This window comes from Eurypyga helias, unplaced genomic scaffold, assembly GCF_000690775.1.
Source record: "Eurypyga helias isolate BGI_N326 unplaced genomic scaffold, ASM69077v1 scaffold4256, whole genome shotgun sequence".
NCBI lineage: Eukaryota > Metazoa > Chordata > Aves > Eurypygiformes > Eurypygidae > Eurypyga > Eurypyga helias.
Genome location: NW_010257074.1, coordinates 55,279 through 67,514, shown reverse-complemented (window position 1 = coordinate 67,514; position 12,236 = coordinate 55,279).

Below are 12,236 nucleotides of genomic sequence, written 5' to 3'. Positions count from 1 at the left end.
ATGCTATGACTTCATATTGGTTTTACAGACCATATTTTTCAGTGCCTAATCTTCTATGAGGATACATATGTTTCCAGGGTTTTTTAAGACTAGTTCTGATGTTTGAATTTCCTTGATATTTCTTTAAGTATTTTGTATTGGTGTAACATATATATAAATAATTTACAGTAATCACAGGAAAAAAAATGCACAGTCGCGATCTAAGAGTTGCATCAACATCCAGTATATTCTAATAGCTTGACTATTTCATACTCTTATTGTTAGGATACTATTTTCTTCATAGAAATGAACATACACAACATTGATTATATAATATGCTTTAATACTATTTTCCTTAGTATTAGACCTTGGACAAACTAAAAGTAAGATAGCTTTAAGAATTGCTAGTTTGAATATTTGCTCATGTCTCTTATATTGGAATGGACATTCAGGCTCAATCAAAATGGGTAATTTAAATTTGTTAATTAGAGTCAATATTTAAGTATTATTTATAGTATGTTATCATTAATCCAAGATATTGCCTCGCTGTGCTAAGGTCAAGGTATAATGAGAAACACATCAGGCTCACAGCATCATGTGATCTAAATAGTCAAAAGAAATAGAGGGCAGCTGCCTTCACTCATGGGTAAAGGCCAGTGATAGCTGAGCCCAAACAAATCTAAGCTCTCCTGAATCTAAGGCTAGAGCTTTCTTTAATATTTCATGATGCCTCTCAACACATATTTTTTTTTAATTTCTGCATTGTCACTCTTAACTGAAAATGAAAGCACAGAAGTCACAACATGGCTATCCTTTCTGCCCAGCTGTAATCAAAAGTGCTGGAAAGGTCACAAGGAAACGGCTTCGCAGGCACTGCCAGCCCAGGCTTGTGCACAATATCAGTTCAGGCAGCAGTGATATTTCTGAGATGCAGTTCAACACTTTGTTACTCATGTGAACAGGGCAATAGCTCCAACCTGCAGAGATTTCCCCATTGTGCCTTCAAATTAAGGAATGGTAGCAAGGCAGAAAATCAAATATTACAATGTTGACTCTAAAAAGCATCTCTAATATTATACTTTAAAGTTGATATGCTACTCTTAATTGGGATTTGGAGTCAGTTTTAATATCACAAGATAACTAAAGGTGCCTGGGGTATACAGGAAGGTTATTTCAGAAGAAGGTGAGATGTGATTTTACAGCTGTTATATCAAACTGATCAGACACTTCAGAGTGAATATGCCCAATCCAGCATAGGAACACCTTTTTCAATTGGCATATTTCATTAAAGAAACCAATCAACCAGTAGTCATTTTTTCACTGGAAAAAGGGAGAGAAGACAATTCTCATACACATAGAGCTATAGATAAAAGAGTGGCTAATCTTTCTGAGACAGAATATCCAAGGGTCAGAGATGTTTTCTCACTTTAATAGATATTATAAAGTACATTTTCAAATTACCATTCCTGGGAAGTTATTACAAATAAACCACTAGGTATCGGTCTGCATAATTAAGTGGGGGTTTTGTATCTCTAGAGCATTCTTTAAAATAGAGTTCAGGGTACACAGACTAACACCCAGACCTGTCAGATTTGTTCTTAAACCTTATTCCTCAGTATTATTAGGTTTCACTGATCATACTGTGTGACCAGGCAGTTAAGAATGTACTGAATACTTGGGGGTGTTTTAAAATAGTTGGACCTAAGTACTGCCTCTATGAGCTATCTTACTCTTTCGCAAAACTCGTTTTTTCGTTCTTTTCAGACATAAAAGACCACAGATTACTGAGCAAGCTGACACTCTATCAGATGCAATCCCTTTTGCTGTAGCTGTTTGCTTGTCAGATTTATTTGTGGCAGTATCTCATACCAGACAACTCGTACAACTGCAGTTTCTTACAGGGACGTTTCAAGAGACCATGATGAATCTTCATGGCAATTTATATGGATCCAGATGCTGGGTATTTGCACAGTATTAGAGACAAGGTAGTTATTCAGGGGAACACCTTTCAAGAGTACAACTTGTGGATTGTTTCACTGAAGGATTTGGGGTCTTTTCTGTCTATTGGCTATTTGTAATGTGGTTTCTTATTATAAAGGATTTGTTCTCAACTATTTTGGAATTATTTCAGGTTTCTAGATTTGAAACATAATTCATTAGTGAAGGCAATATATTCTAAAATTGTTACAAATATCAATTTTAGTAGAACATACACAGTATCACTGGATAGCTAAAGTGTTGAGCACTTGAAAATCTGGGCCAAAGTATTTGCTGCTGAAAGTCTTGCAGACTGCATTTTAAAAATAGCCCACTTGTAAACTATTTCCAGTGTAATGTCCAATGTTTCATCCTTCACCTTAGCTAATCAAGAATATTTTATACACCTTTGTCTATCTGGAGAATTTTATCTTTATCACCAGTTTTTAGATATGAAGCGTTGAGTACATGAAGTACATTGGATCTTGATTTTTATTCTACAGTTAGTTACATCAGAATTTATAGGCTTTTCCTTTCCTAGCCTACATTATACTTGCATTTGCTGAGCATTCGGCATGACTACAAGGAAGTTATGTCACTGGAGTGTATGTCTGTACACTATTTAGATTGATGAAGAGATTCGTGACAGTGGATAGCATGAAAACTGAAGCAAACCCTTGTGTTCTCTAGATTCCTAGTTCCAAAATCACTTGGAACTATGAAGCGTGGAATTTTTCTATACTGTGCAAAGTCTTTCTGTCTTGCAGTTCTCCAAATTGGCCCAAATACCGGAATCTTGGTACTTGATAGCAACTTTGATAAAACTAATTAGACTGCTTAGTGACACAATGCTAACTTAACTGGACTGCTTTTGTAGCTGACCCATAATACTCTGCCAGGCATTGGTATGTTCCTAGCCCTATTGAAATCAGTGAGACTTCATGGGGTCTTGCACAAGATAGTGTTTTTAACTGCATACAGCTTGTTATAACAAACCATCATTAGATCAGCAAGGAATCTCCTTTCGATTCAAATATACAGCACCAGTCCTGACCTCTGCCTCCCTGTTCCAAGATTGCTGGGACTGAATGACAAAGGCCATGCCCAAATCCGTAAGGGTTATTCAATTCTGATGAGTGTTGCCCAGCTAATTTATCAACAGTTCTTTGCCAGGTTGTGACAATGCAGACACTTTTCTCCAAATTTTTTTTCCTAAAAAATACCATTTAACCTAAATCCTGAACACAGAAAGTGCTGAAAATTATACATTTGCATTATATGCAATACCTTCTAAATAAACAGTCTCTAGACAGTCACTTGTAATGTGATTTTACCCTGCCCAGCAATTCTACTAAGATGCATGGTGCAAGAAGGAAAACAGATTAATTAAAACTATTTCCAAAAAGAAAAGGAGTGGGAAATAAATAAGGCATAATTATGAATAACAGAACTGCTCTTTCCTACCCTACAAGGAGTAGCAGTACAGATCATTAGCATGAACTGGCAGGACCTGTGCCTTGTGTTTTATATACTTTGCAATTTTTTCCTGGATACAGATGAGGCAAGGAGATACTGAGTAACCTATTGTAGCATCAGGGTTTTCTTACTGGACCTGTACCTATTCTGGACTCCAGTTGAAAACCTCACCTGTTATTTTTCATTTGCGCTGCTTCTACAAAACACCCCTGTTATTCTCCATGGGCTTGAGTACGCACTGTGTTAAACTCCATGGAAACTGTATTGATAACAAATGAAGTGCTGTGGCTCATAATTAATAAGCTGTGCTACGAAAATAAAATGGTTTATACTGTGTCCAAACAAGGCTGTCAGGGTTTTGGCCATGAGGGTTTTTTAGAGAGTTATTTCCCAAAACTTGACGTTCATAGGCTACTTTATCACATTTTAATGTGTTCTGTATTTACCACTTTCCAGAATCTCTGAAACTTTAAGGAGAGGAAAAAAATTACTTGTTCATTACAGTCCATAGGATTTTATTCTAACATCATTCTTTACAAGACTGTGAAAAATTTTGTTCATACTAGTCTGTGGGTGGGATGCAAAAATGCATTTTGAGCACTTGAGTGGAGTGCTGAAGTGCCCAAAGGTATGTGCATCCGATGTTGAGAACCCAGGAGTGATTCTGACCTTTCTACCTGGAACTGGGTATTTCTTCAGTAATGGATTTTCCCCCTACTATTCTGTTTAGGTTTTTTATAATAAAGGGAATTCTTTGGTCACACTGGCAAACATTAGTTGCTGTAGGAATGCATAACTGTTTACAGACGTGATACTGAATTGTGCTTGCTTCCTGGGACTCACAGGTTAGTTGTACTTATCTGTACTTACGGACAAAATAGCCTACAGCATTAAGAAGAATAGGGGACAGAGAGGTTAGAGGGGACAGCAGAATGCCTTGAAGCTATTCATCTGCTTTTGCCTTTAAAGAGAATGTCTTTTCAGCTGCAGTCTTACACAATTAATTATGAAACTTCAGCTATCAGCTCTCCTAAAATGCAAGCATTGCACTCATTGACCTCCATATATGAAGGAAAGAGCACAAAGCTTTCTAATGTACATGTTTGCATGGGCTCTCTGTTCCACCATTGGAATGCAGAATCAAAAAAGGAATACATAGGCAGGAATACATAGGCACCATTGTTCACGGCACATAGGATTGCTGTTCATTGAGGACCATGTTCTTCTAGGTACCTCTGAGATGACAAACTGTTCAGAAAGATCTTGCAAGCACAGTATTCCAAACTTTGTTATAATGGAAGCTTATCTTCTTGGTATTCAAAACATTTAATAACATCTTAGGGTTACATTTTAGAATCTGTTTCAAAGGCTTCAGGAGTCCACATTTGATGCTGCAATGAAGTTGCTTTCCAACATGAACACAAGATAAGGGGCACAGAAGAATCACCTGTTACTTCTGTCTGCCAAAAAACACAGATTGCTTTCCTATACCTGCCTACTCCATGATACATTTCAGTTTTAATGACAGTAGCCTACTGTCTAAAAATTTGTACTTTTTATACAATAATTTTACTAAGTTCTTTGGGCAAAATACTACTGCTTGGTTGTCAAAGCCATCAGTTTTAAAACAGTATACATGTGTAATGTGTTAGATATATGCTAAAAATTATACAAACCAAGCATGTATAATTCAAGCATAGTGATTTACTATGCAAATATTTAATAACTTCAATTTGATAAAACTTTAAATTAGGCTTTTTACTCCACAGGTGTTACTTGTTTTAAATAGTATGAAACTGAGGATCTAGTCCTGTAGAGAAGTTAATCAGGTATTTAATTTTTGTACACTGAGTCGTAACAAAGGACTGCTATCAGTCTGTAAATACCCCATTAAATCATATTTAGGAAAAAAATAAGCATATGTGAGCAAGAAAAAGTGTGTCCTCCAAGGGTTTCAATACTCTTAACTGATTTATATGCTTGACTTGGCTGTACAAGGTCACCTCATCACTGAATTCCTTTTTAAATACAAGCCTACAATGTTACATTTCATTTAAAGAAAGTTGTTGAAATAACTGTACCTGCGCAGACAGCTTGGCTGCGTGGAGACAGTTGAGCTGATCAATTCATGCCCACAATACATCTCTTCTACTTGGCAAATGAACTCAGTTTTATCAAGGTAGCTAACCGACAAGACACAAGGTCAGATGTTTCTTTCCAGACAAGCAGGCAAAAGCAAAGTTTCACATGATCTGCTCTGGTTGTTTGCTGTGTCAATTTTATTCATGCAAGCTGAGAGGCAGAGGTCTGGTTTTGATCCTTCCTCCTTCTGAGAAATCATCTTGGGTTTGAGGACTTCCCCCGCTGTTTCTATCATCTATTAGTTTCTAACTCTGGCGTGTTTCTCTAGCCGTATTGATCAGCCAGGCTGTTCCTGCCTATGAAGGACTTGAGAGTACGAGCTGGGTGTAAGCACAAGGCACTCTACAGGAACACCTCAGTATCACCTCAGCTTGAGCGAGGACTTGGCTTTGTGACCAGCAGAGTAGATGCCTACTTCCCAGAGGAGAGCTTCCCACTTTGGAAAACTGGGCAGCTCACAGAACAAGAATCTAAACTGTTAAGTTTGGGATTTATGGGGTTTAAGAGCTGAAGATTTAAGTTTTGATTCTGCATTGCTTTACATCTTGTTCTGTCAGTCACTAAATGACACCACCAAGGTGGGAAGCTTAAGCTCCTGTGTTCCTCTGTCTCAGATTTAGCGTGCTCAGTCGGTATTGCTCCCAGAATGTAACACTTATATGCCCACTCCCACACATGCATAAAAATAAAATGTAATGTCTAAAGCAGTAGAACAAGTGTAACTAGAGTCTTGGTATTTAAATTCATGTCTTTTTTTCATATAAAAATTAAACTTAATTATTTGAAGAAATTCTTTTTTCAAAGAGGAAGATGCCACCATTTGTTACACAGATATAATCTTTTCCTTTTTTCTTAGTTTAGGTAGACCAACAAAGTTATTCGAGTTTGACAGGAAAAAAGGTGAAGGGATTTTGACCTTTAGGAGCAACTTAACATTAAAAATACTGTTGCATGACAGTTGATGCATAGATTAATTTCCTCCCCCTCCCCCCGCAGTTAGGAGTTTTCCATTAACAAACTACCAATGATCACAGAAATACAACAGTGCCATCTCCAGGACAGATTCAACATCCCCTACATTGTAGGATATGTCAAGGAAGTTCAGTAAAAGATGACAGAGGATACATGTGAATTCACCCTTAGACTAGTACAGAAAAGTAAGATGATTGGAAAAAAAAAAAAAAAAGCTCATGTTATTTTTTTCTCCTCTTTATTCTGAAGTCTGATGAAAGTGTTCAAAGTTTCATCTGAGCTTAGCTTCCCAGACCTCTTCGTCTTTGTGAGTCCTTTGCATTGCCTGGGGGTTTTCAATCAGTAAGAACAGACCTGCAGTTTTCAGAGCAAATCCTTCCAAGTGTTTCAGAACGCAGCCATGGGTGACAGTGAAAGGGAAGCACAGGCTTATTTTTCACATTCAGATACAGCTGAAACACCACAAATATTGTTGGAGTGGCATGATTATACATTCTTCCCATACCACCTATGGTTTTTAATGGTTTCAGTAGATTTTCCACATCAACATTTTTGTTTGTTCAATTAAAAAAGCAAAATGTCTGCATTACAACACCTAAGTATTTGATCTATTTTGTTGGAGATTTTTCAGTTCATTTTCTTTTTTTAATTTTCCTCCCTATTTTATAAACTCTGTCATCAAAAATAAATCTGATTTTTTAAAATAAAATTTAGATTTATGATAATTTTTATTAAGTATATGTTTGCAAAGAACTATAATTTGGATATTGATATATGAAACTAAATTTTTTACAGAAAAAGGAACCCATAACTCTACACAACTTTATACAACTTTATCATTCAGTGGATTGAAATATCTGCACTAGTTCTCTGTTAGGTTTGAATTTTCTGTTTTCTACAGTCTGAACATTATTTTGGAACTTCTGATGCAGATTCATAAAAATTCTGAGGCTAATTATGTGTATATGTCCTCAAACATACTCTTGAAATGCCCCATCATGTGTCTCATTTAGAAATGGTGTAGATTTTTGATTCTAGGCAGCCACTCTCTTTAAATTCAATTGCCATGGTGCTAAAGAGCACATTTGCTGTGGAAGCTACAAGAATGTAGGACAGTTGGAGTATCACCTGCTTGCACATTAAAAATGCTCACTTACTTGAAAATACAAATGCTATATACGGGCTAAAAATAGAAGAATTTGTATCCATGAAACTTTTCCCATAGTGAAGGTAGATGATACAATTAACTACTTCCTAGTCTACTTGGAAAGAAACAAACTTTGAGAATTATCTTCGAAAAAGATAATTTCTTACTTGCCTCTGTGTCTGAAGAAGTTGCTTCTGGTATCTTTGCAGACAGAATATTGCACCAAATGAACAATTCTTCTGGAATTCCTCTTTTTTACCTGCTGTAATCTACATCCAAGAATAGTATGTATTTCTTACAGTACATCATATTGTTTTTATTTCAAGAAAGGACATCAGAGAAAGATTAATGACTCAGTGACTGTATAGAAAGAGTATAGTAAGACAATAGAGTAAGAGCGAAAAGGTGAGACAAAACATCTATTTTGTAGGTTCTCTTAAGGTACAAAATGTCTTTAAGTGTTGTATCATACATCTTGCGATAGTCTTTATATACACAAAAAGATGCTTCTGGACCACTACCATTTTCTTTTCAAATTTTGCCAAAGCAACATTTGCTGCTTTTCCTGGAATGGTTGCTATGGCTGGATGAATGAACAATGGCTTTTAAAAACTTTTGACATCCATATAACCTTGAACCCTCAGGAAAAGCAGGTGGTGATGGTGACATGTCTGTGTAGCATCTGGGGGATGATCTTTTTAAAATGTGTATTTTCATTACCTTCCTCTTCTGTGAGGGCTTTCAGGAATCAGTTTGAAGGACTCAGCATCTAAATAGTATCACATGATAGTTAACTACAAGTTAATTATAAACGTGAATTAGAACACAGAGGAAATTGGGTGGACTGTGCTCAAATCTACATTAAATGAGACACCTGTGTCATATTTTCAATATAGTGATTATTACTTTGGTATGTCCCCTCACTCTTCTCTACACATGACTTTCTAGCATTTTTTAGTACTTCAAATGTTTCTTCGATATCAGCATGTTTTGCTGACATGATGCTGATGCTTTAAGATTAAATTCTAATATTCTATTAGTAATTTGAAATTATAAAAGAAATACATCTAAATCCTTGCAAAAATAGCTGTAATACAGCATCCTGCTGACATAGATGAATGCAAAATTTAATTTCTTATTTCTTCTCTTCTTGCATACAGCACATCCTATGTTGATTTCCAGTATAATATTTCATGTTGTCATTTTCTTCTAAGGTCTCACAGACCCTTCGAACAGGAGAGGGAAACATTCTGGCTTGCATTTATGTTTTACTTGTAGAATATGCCTTCAAAACCTCTACACTTTAATTTTACAATTTAAATACATACAGGAGACATCATCCATGAAGGGTATTATGTTTCTTTCAAAAGTGTGAACAATCCATAACTCAGAAGACCCTCAGGTATGAATGAATTATGAAGGCCTTTCTCATGAGTGAAAGAAACATAATCATTCTTCAAGGGTGAGGTGTTTACATATATTAATTTTAGTCTATTTAAAACAACAATAAAACAGAGTATCTTTTTTAATCCCAGTGTGTGGGTTGAGAGGAAAGGGTGACAAACAGATTCATCGCAACACCTTTCTCCTTTTATTTTTGCTTTCCTGAACACCACGTTGGAAGCAGTGAATTAATCTTAAGCCTGTTGAGATGGACCACTGGCTGATGTGAAGAAAAGAAGAGCTGTGTTTTAAAATTAGTTATCTGTATCTTGTACCAGTCACAAAAATATGCCAGCAGTATTGAGCTATTTTCTGAACTGGATTAGAAATTAACTAGACAACTAGTTCTAGATAACTTTAGAACCACTGATGCACTAAGAATTGATTTGTCTTTTGTATTTACATTACTGCAATCATGTAACAAACAAAATCATGCAAAACATGATTTTGTTTGTTACAATAATAGAGATGTGTTCAACTATCTGTAAACCCAAAAATATGCATATACCTGACTACCCTGAAGATTTTATACTATAATTTTTAATCACTCTACAGATGGGGAAAGTAATGAACACTTGATTGGCAGGTGGATTGGTTTCAGAGTCAGAAATAGATCCCAGGAAAACTGAGATTGATCTTTGCAGGTACCAAGCATTTTACTTAATGTAGAAAATGTCCCAGCTTTGTTGATGTTAGTGGAAGTTGCCTTTACACAGTAGTGGAGGGAACTGATCTTGAACTGAACACAACATAGAAATAAATGTTGGAAAAAATAAAAAGGACATAAATGAACAAACAATTGATTTATGAAGGCCATGAATTTTATAATCAGAGTCTCAGGAGGGATCTTAAGGTTTACAAGAATTCTGCCATTCCTTAGAACCTCATAAATCCCAAGGTGTTGTACAGTTTTGACAATCAGGCCCATACATGTGTATGGGCAAGCTAACAGTAGTTTCCCTGTACTAAACAATTTAATTTCACTACATTGTGAGATCCCCTTCCAAGAGTGATTCCAATTCTGTGACAAAGACTCATCCTCTTCCATTGTATCCAGCACTTTGTACATCAGTACAAAATTAATGCAGAGTGAGCGTAACACTCTTGTACACCTGAATACCGTTAGTTTATATATGATTTGTAGTAATGAAAAAAACATATCAGAACAATGAAGAAAACAGTCCTCAGCTTTTAAAACATGCTGTAATCATTAAGCCTCATGCAGTGTACGTAATATGCAGTGCTCAGTTGTATGATCTGCCTGTAAGCCAACCTGTTGTTGAACGGTGGGTCATAAAACGCCCAGAAAGGCAACAAGCATTTCTAAACTATCTCTCTGTTCTTAGCCTACCTAAGACCACGTAATAGACGTGATTTACAACATTTTGTACAATCTGTGCAGATTAGAAAGAGGAATCTTCATAATTATATAGGCTTGCTGTTATTTAAATATTTACCAACATTAAACATCAAAGGGGCTGTGTAAATGATCCAGGGGATTCATATTGTTCTAAGCTAATATCCGTTGTACAATATTATGCACATTGCGTAAACTTTATTTTGTTGCTTCTGCTCTGAGCAGTGTATCCCAAGGCAGCTATTCACTAAGTTGAAACAGATAAAGTTTTAATAATAAATAGTGATGATGAATAAGTCAGAAAGTTTGTGCAATGCTAATGTACTTGTTGGCCCCAGGGTATTTTATTAGATAAACAAGTAACATTTTATAAGCTGCCTGCACATAAGTGGCTTTGGTTTTCCAGGAAATGTTTATATGATAAATTATTTTGAAACATCAGGTGTTAACGAACAAATTGTATTCACTTTCAATTTTCCACAACTTCCCTGAGACTTAAGATTTAAGCAGCAAAATTCTACATTTGTGTTGCTTTATCATAATGACAGTAGCCTGAGAAATTAAACTTTGCTATAGGATGAGGGACAAACTCATTCTACTCTTTAATGCAGAATACTAAAGCCAAGTAGAGCTGCAGCTCTTCTCATTAGTATTCAGGGCATATTCAAGACTTAGGATCATAGGACCTTAAAGAAAGTAAAAATTAGATGAAATAGTCCAAGGAATACAGGAGTCCCAGTATGCCCATATTATACTTTTGGCCACTTGCCAATATTGACCCATGATAGATCAGCTGAAAGGCATTTGTATGATTGGGAAAGAAGCCCTGCTAAATTAAAAAGGAATGAAGCATAAACAAGCTTATTTAACCAGCATGTTGTAATGAAAAACCAGCCAAATGTATTAATGACTCTTTCTACTCTGTGCAGTATGTTCCTGACCCATATAGGGCTCTATTTTACTAAAGTACATTTTGAGCATCTGCATTCTAGTTATGTTGAAAATCCCCCAGATGATACATCAGATCTTAATAAACACAAATCACCATCATTTGGATCTTTGTTGGATTTTTTTTTTAATGTAAATAACAAAACAATTTCATATCCTCGCACAGATAGAACAGATGGTGCACTGGTGAGAAGAGTCTCTCATTACATTTTCTTGGATTTTGCAGCAGTGGTCTATGATCTGTCTAGTTTGTGCTGGACTGCTGTGAATCAGTGATGGAAACGTTTATGACGTGGGACATGGCTACAAGATTTTTGGAAAAACACTGTGGTTTTGTATATCCTGTCTTAGTTGACAGCATCAGTCACAAATTCCCTTCATTTCTACCATTCTTGTGGTTGGAATGACTCTGAAGCACTGCAAAATTATCAGGAATATAGTCTACAAAATGAGTGAGAAAAACAAATGGATAAGCATTAGATTTAATGGTTAGAATTTTGCACAACGGGAGACAAGATTCCCATTTCTGCCTCTGGAAGTTCCTTACTACTAGTTCAGTCATTTCAGTGCTGCTGGGTTGAAATAGTTGTGGGTGTGGTTGGAATGACTCTGAAGCACTGCAAAATTATCAGGAATATAGTCTACAAAATGAGTGAGAAAAACAAATGGATAAGCATTAGATTTAATGGTTAGAATTTTGCACAACGGGAGACAAGATTCCCATTTCTGCCTCTGGAAGTTCCTTACTACTAGTTCAGTCATTTCAGTGCTGCTGGGTTGAAATAGTTGTGGGGT